Here is a 7537-nt window from a genome sequence, read left to right as displayed (position 1 = left end):
GAAAGCACAAGAGAAAAACTTTCGTGAATAGCTCCTCGATAAGAGGATGCACGGTATCTTCCACAGAAATGTGAAGGATTAGTCAATGTCTTGTGAGCTAACGTTTGCTTTCCTTAAATCGCCTGGATTAAAGTCTGGTACAGAGGGTTTCATTTTTGCATACCAAGACGGTGTCATTTCCACCTTAACATACCGTCGCCACATTTTGAGCCAAGTCATTCCTGATGATAGCTGCAGGGCGTGCCATGCACACGCCGAGCATTTTGCTCACGTACTATCTAGTTGTCCAACTCACGCGGGAACGACCTACATTCAAAGGCACAATGCGGCATTAAGAGTACTTTATTACCATCTCTGTCACTCCTACGGCATTCACCTTAATATTGCTCCTCTAAATGCTCCTAGGGAAATTGAGTCAATTGTCGAGAATGGGAAGTGCCGCATATACTGGAACTTTATATTCTCGGTAATTGTTTCTGTTGCTCACTCGAGGCCTGACATGGTTCTTCTTGACTTCGAGAAGCGAACCATGTTCGTTATCGAATTTTCGGCACCAGCTGATAAAAACATCATAGCCAAGGAGAATGAAAAGAAAGAGAGGTATCGAGACTTTATAAGGGAGTTGCAACGATTGTACCTGGAATATTCTGTTAAACTGATCGTCCTTATCATCGGCGCTCTTGGACGTGCCAAGCTTTCACTTGCTAATGGTCTAAAAAGCATTCCTGCGTGTCAACAATATGCTAGAACACTTGCGGGAAAAATGTAGAAGGCGGTTGTCCTTGGGTCACTCCGTGTTCTTAGGGTGCACGAGACTTTTGCTGGAACGTCGTATTGATTCCTTTACAGACTGTAACCACCTATCTCACGGTTGTGAGACGTGGTTGTGGCTGAAATTTTACCGCGATTTCGCTGGAAGCGGTTGCAATTTTTCAGATTAGCAGCCGCTCCCGGCGAAATCCTGCGGTTCTCCTTGTGACAAATTTTTAATTATGTATATATATATATATATATATATATTCCAATCAAGGCGCCATTCTATTATTTGTAATAAATAGATTATTAGTAACAACAATGGTTTATTGTTGATTTATTTGATGAAAAATGATTCAATATACGTGTAAAATACTTTTTATTATAGAAGATAAACTATAAAATTTTATAGATATAAAACTACAATATTTATTGTAAAAACCAACTTTTCAGTAAGAAAGAGCCAGTAATAGATGTTTCGGTTTTAAAATTATTTATTAAAATTTTAAATATTAATTTATTGAGATCGAAAATCACTGTTTAGACAACGCTACTAAGATTTACTATGGCAAATAAAAATCTTCCTTGAATTAAAATAGATCAATTTAATATCTGGTTTAAAAATGGTTTAGCAATAACACTTCACAACAAAACTTCCTTTTAATTTCGTATTAGTTTCGTAACTAATAAAGAAATGTTATTTCCCCATCCACTCCCTTCCACCGCCCTTTTATTTAAGGACTGATGCACCTACTTAGTTATCATCAAAACAACAATAGTTTAATCTAGTTACTGACGTGGTCGTCGAAGTTTGGAAGATTTTTGAATAGAATTTTTTGTACTAATGTTGGAAGTATTATAAAAGTCAATTTTTTATCTTAAAGTTTGAGTTTCAGTGTAAATTTCCTAAGAAGTTGTTTTTATCGCTTCTGAATAATATTTATAAATCGACAGTGTTTTTGAAAATTCTTAACGATGGCTGACGAAGCGGAAAATCAAGTGATGAAAATTAAATTCGAAGACAAATGCAGTGCCCTCCAAATTCCAGAAAACTCATCGCGTATTTCGAATTCAGAAAAATACTACGTTAAATATGATACATATTGGGTTTTTTCTTTTTCTTTTTAGAAAATAACTTGCGTTGAATAAATATATTAAAACAAAAATGGATAAATGTACTCAATAAGTTATCTTAAAAATTTCATGCCGATCATTTCTAAAATGAAAACTTACAAATCTGTTCACAATTACGATTTGTAGACTATTTGGAATTGTAAATTCTCGAGCCAGCCTACTATGCAGTGGGAAAAGTAAACCCCGCAGGTTTTTTCTTTTTACTCCGGACTTTGCATGAGCATGTCATGAACTTCGCGATTTGACTAGGCAGAGTTCGAAGTGAAAGTGCTACTTCGGACTTTGCCTGACACCGCTCAGTCAATTCGCGGAGGGTCTAGGCAGACTGCAGTGTGACTGCACATCGGACTTTGCCTGTAACATATACACATCAGTCAGTCACAGCCAATCAGAATACAATTTCGTACACATCCACATACACAATTTAGCTTAAATAATTACATTCAACTACAATACATTGCATACGATACACTCGCACGCTTTTAACAGTATTAACACTATTAAAAATCGAAAACGCTGCGACGGGTTTAGAACCACCTAACCGAAGTTTAACGCGTTCTATCTCTAACGACGTAAGTCTCACGTCTAATCTAACAGTTGGGATACAGGAAAAAAATCTCGCCTATAAAGTTAAAGTACGACAAAGTCAGGGCCGTGCAAAAAATATTTCGGGCCCATTTAAGCAAAATTTTTTATTGCAACATTTAATTGATGAGCGGGTTTTTTAATTTATGGGAAGTAAATAAAAACATTGGATAATTTCATCTACTTTTTTTAAATATTCTTGATGTACAATATTCAAGCTATTAAAATTGAGCATTGAAAACCTGAAAATTAAATTTGTATAAAATCTCTGAAATTAAATTAGGTTATAATTTCAAGAATTAAATTGAATATTCAAGCTAATACGTTTCACAGGATTTATTTATTATATTCCATGAAACTTATGTATATGAAAATATTCAAGATTTGCAATTGAAGATACTTTAATTTTTAATTTTATGCAATTTATCATGTAGTTTCCAATGTTTTTTTATATACTTCAATTTTAAATACTCACAATTAAACACTCTACAATATTAAAAATGTATAAATAAAAATGCTGGATAATTTTGAAGATCTAAACTTAAGTTTTCAACTCTACATCTTCCAAATTAAAGAAATTATTATTGTGTATCATCACAATTGAAACCGTTTTAATGGTGAAACTTGCATAGTTTTCAATGTTTAATTTGAAAAACTAAAAACGTTTCAATTTTGAAGATATATAAATAAACATTCTTAAATTTGAATAAGTTTTAAAATAATAAGTAAAGTTTTGAATTCTAATTCTTCCAAATTAAATAAGTACCAATTTGCAAAATAAAAAAATTTAATTAATTTGTCAAAAATTTAATTTTTTACCTATGCTCACCGCTGCCATCTTATGCATCCAACTGATTATTATGTATTTAACTAAAAAGTTTGCCCACATATTGACAATACATGCTGAAATTTGTTTCTATATCTAGAATAGATTTTAAAATTTGACCATTTATGTCATTTATGAATTTGCATTCATCACACTCAATACCTCAAATTTAAAAACTATTCGAAATATCAACAATTATAATTTTTATTTACAAATTTCAATTTAAAAAATGAACAAGTTACGAAAAAAAGATAATCACGAGGATATAAGGTTTTAAGAATATAAAGAATTTATTGTAGTAAACAATGTTTTTCATTTCTTACAAATAATAAATTTCCTCATATATCAATAAAACCCAGTTGTCCTACTAAATACGTGGAAAACAATCTTTTCATCCCACTGAACGGAAGAAAAAGCTAAAAAATTAGTAGGAAAACCTCTAATATGACAAAACCACTAAAATGGCAGCACTGAGGCTTCGCCAGAAGCGTCAACTTCGATTCATGGTAATTAAATTTTTAATTTCCTACTTTAATGAAATCTCATTTTATTTTGCAGTTTTACAAACTAATATTCATTAATAAATACTAAATGACAATGAGGACTGTAAGTAATTTGAAAATTCAACACCTTTTTCCAAATTAGAAAATTGGTGAATATCTTCGAGGTGCTCAGTACTTGCATACGATCCTGAAAGATTAAGGAGGCGATGGAAGATACTGCGTGACTATCGGTTTACCAAACTGTCGAATAAAGTCTAACGTAGCAAAAATGAAAAGCTCGCTCACAGTGGACAAACTTTCATAAAATATGCAGGAGATTATAACATAACCAAAATTAATTTTTCTCTAGAATCCATTTAAAATTTTACCAAACCTTTAAGTAAATAATACATATTTTACCGAGAAAGAATAACCCAAATTTATTATTCTGTAACCTATTTTGAGGGAATTATTGTCATTGCATAATTTAAAGTTTTCTTGACTTTACATTTGCAAACATTACTTAACAAGCATGAAACTTTATCCAATTTTTCCGTAATGTGTGACAGAATAGTTTTCAACAAATTATTACAATAATGTCAAACATTCTCCTTTTGGTTCATATATCGCAATTATACTTAAAAATTCGGTAAAGTTTTCTAACCAAATTTTCTCCTTGTAGGTGCATAATATACTATTTAATGATTATTTGCAGTAATAAATCATGGTTAGGAGTAATTGATTAAAGATGAAAAAATTGACCCACTACCAAACCATACTCTCAAAAATTATTGGTCGAGTAATTTTTTTTGTAAGAAAAGTTGAACCTTTTATTGTTTTGCCCTCATTATCATTTTAGCGGCAATTTCGTCCCATTCAAATTCTTACATATCACTGAATCATCATTTTTATTTGTGATGATTATAATGATAAATTTTCATGAACTCATATAATTAATTAAAATATCCAGACCCCCCCCCCCCCAATAGTTCCAAATAGAAATGGGGAAAGGTTAGAAAAAAGCATTGGCCCAGAAAAACCTTCGCCTCATATAGGAAAACTAACAAACAAGAACCAAATATCCCGGATGCGTCCGTTTTTAATGTAAATGGTCCTGGGTAACCCTGGCGGGAAGAATGAAGGCATGGATAGATTTTACTGTAGTTTGAGTGAATCTAAATGGTCAAGTCCAGAGTGACAAGAATGAAAGGAAAATGTACAGTGAAATCTATTTATGCCTTCATTTTTCCCGATGGGGTCTCCCAGGACCACTTACTTTAAAAATGGATTATGAGGAGTATATTTTTTTCGGTCTTTTATTATTTTTTCGTATTTTTTTATTTTTTTTTTTTTTATTTAAGAAACCTATACCGCGAATTATGGTCCTAAAAATTAGCCTAATGTTAACGCATGCGGGATATTTGATTCTTTTTTGTTAATTTTCCAATGTGGTTCGAACGTTTTTTAGGACCAACGCTTTTTCTCAAATTTTCCAATTTGTGTTTGGAATGTTTTTTTGGGGGATATGTTTATAAAAAAATTGAACGGAACTGTATAGCACTAGAATGATATGGTTGAGAGGTTCTAAGGGATTAATGGGCAAAATAGTATTCGATGCTAGAGAATGAGAATACTGTCTCGAGGTTTGAGATAGAATAAGAAACGGAGTAGCGGTAAGAAAGATTGAGAATTTACGCTATAAAAATGGTTGAAATTTTTTTCAAGCAGTTCGACTCATACCGATTCTCCTTAAGCTGGAGTCGAATCCTTCCAGAGGGTTTCACGCACTATGTTAGTCAAGATGGTCTTAATTACTACAATAAACTGCTGGATGAACTTTTGGCAAATAACATTTAGCCACTAGTCACGATCTACCATTATGATCATCCCCAATTAATTGAGGACCTCGGGGGTTGGAGGAATGATCGAATGGTCGAGTGGTTTCCCGATAATGCAAGGATAGTCTTTAGAAAATTGGGACCAAGAATAAAGCATTTTCTAACTATCAATGAACCCAGTATTGTGAGCCTTTTTGGGCATGGAAAAGGAACACATGCCCCAGGAATAAAAGATGGAGGAAGAGGAGAATACCTATCGATGCATAATATGCTTAAAGCTCATGCTACAGTTCATCATGTTTACCAAAGTGAATTTAAATCTACTCAAAATGCCGTAATTGGTATTGCAGATGTCGCTCACCATTCTTACGCTAAAGATGCCAATGACAACATCTCCTCAAAGGTGGGATTTGACTTTAAGTCTGGGTGGAAATTTCACCGAATATGTTCTAAAGAGGGAGATTATCCAAAAATCTTCAAAGAGCAGATTGCAGAAAAAAGTGAACTTCAAGGTTACCCACGATCGCGTCTTTCAGAGTTCTCCCAGGAATGGATAACCTGTATTAGGTAAGTTCTAGTGGCAATATAATACATTACTATATTTTACTTTATTATGTTGTTGACCTCAGATTTTGCCTGTCTAGTTTATACGACTATTTTTAATGCTACAGTTTTAGAAGTAAATTGCATGCATAAAATAAAGAATTGTCAAAAAGATCCTTCACGTGTAAAGTGTAAGTTAAGCAATCACTTTGGTTTAATATAATTCATATTTTATACAGGGGATCGGCAGACTTTTTGGGAGTTAACCACTATACCGCAAATGTTGTCCAACAAGGAAGTAATTACCAAGTTCCCTCTTATGATGATGACCGAAATCTTATAATATCATACCATCCAGATTGGAAAGCAACGTCTGTACCACCATTTAAAGTAAGTTTTTTTTTTGCATTCTCTTAATAATGAAAATTTGAAATTTTAATGTCAAAACAGATATCATGGATTTCTTAAAGTCCCTACCTTTAAAAACATCCTGAATCTAAAAAAAATGATTACTGAACTTCGAAATATTAAATCTCAAATAACACGATTAAAGCCAAGTAGATTTGAGTTTAATCACAGAACATATTATGTGGAGCATGAATTGACTTACACGATGATTGATAGAAAAGTGTGGAAAGCCGTCACCAAAACTACACTATTAAAAATGGTATTAAATTTCAAACACCAATGTATATTAAAATTAATATCTGAAGAATATGAAACATTAAATTTCTACCATTCAGAACCAATTTAAAAAAGTGCTACATTAAGTTGCACTTTAATCATAAAAAACAATTGGGTGCAGTTCCGAATAGGTGAACGTGACGATTTCCTTCATACTGCGTATACTTATGTATTTTGTCGCGCTGATTACGAAAATGATAGTGAAAATTGGCGACTCGGCGATTTTCATGGTGAAAATTGCGAAAAACCCATAAAAAATTTGGTTTTTTGCGTTTATCCAGCAATTATGCAAAATCTCGCAAAATGTTTCCAATAAAACTTGTAGATCGTACAAAAATATACATTTTTTGTGCAACACATTTTTTTCTACGAGTAATAGTTTCCAAGAAAATTTAGTGGTATTTTTTAATTTTTCAATTACTTTTTTTTACTTTTATGGTTTTTAAATATACTTTAATTTATTTTAATTAGAAATTCTGAGTATATTCTATTTATTGTCTTGATTGTATACTCCTTATAAGTTTTTTTATAATACGAGGGTGGATTGATAAGTCTCCGGCCTGACCAAGAAAAACAACGTTTTTAAGAATTTTGTTTTTTTATTTCTCAACATAATCTCCTCCAAGGCTGATACATTTCTCATAGCGGTGTTCTAGTCTAGTAATGCCATCTCTATAGAATGATTCGTCAAG

General features: G+C 32.3%; 1 pseudogene; it reads left to right on the top strand.

The window, feature by feature from the left end:
* The window catches only part of LOC117176474, a 35799-nt pseudogene that overhangs the window by 13473 nt on the left and 14789 nt on the right, over nt 1-7537 (top strand).

Source organism: Belonocnema kinseyi, chromosome 7 (genome assembly GCF_010883055.1).
Source record: "Belonocnema kinseyi isolate 2016_QV_RU_SX_M_011 chromosome 7, B_treatae_v1, whole genome shotgun sequence".
NCBI classification, from domain to species: domain Eukaryota; kingdom Metazoa; phylum Arthropoda; class Insecta; order Hymenoptera; family Cynipidae; genus Belonocnema; species Belonocnema kinseyi.
The sequence above is the reverse complement of the archived record's forward strand: the minus strand, read 5'-3'. Positions and strand labels throughout refer to the sequence as shown.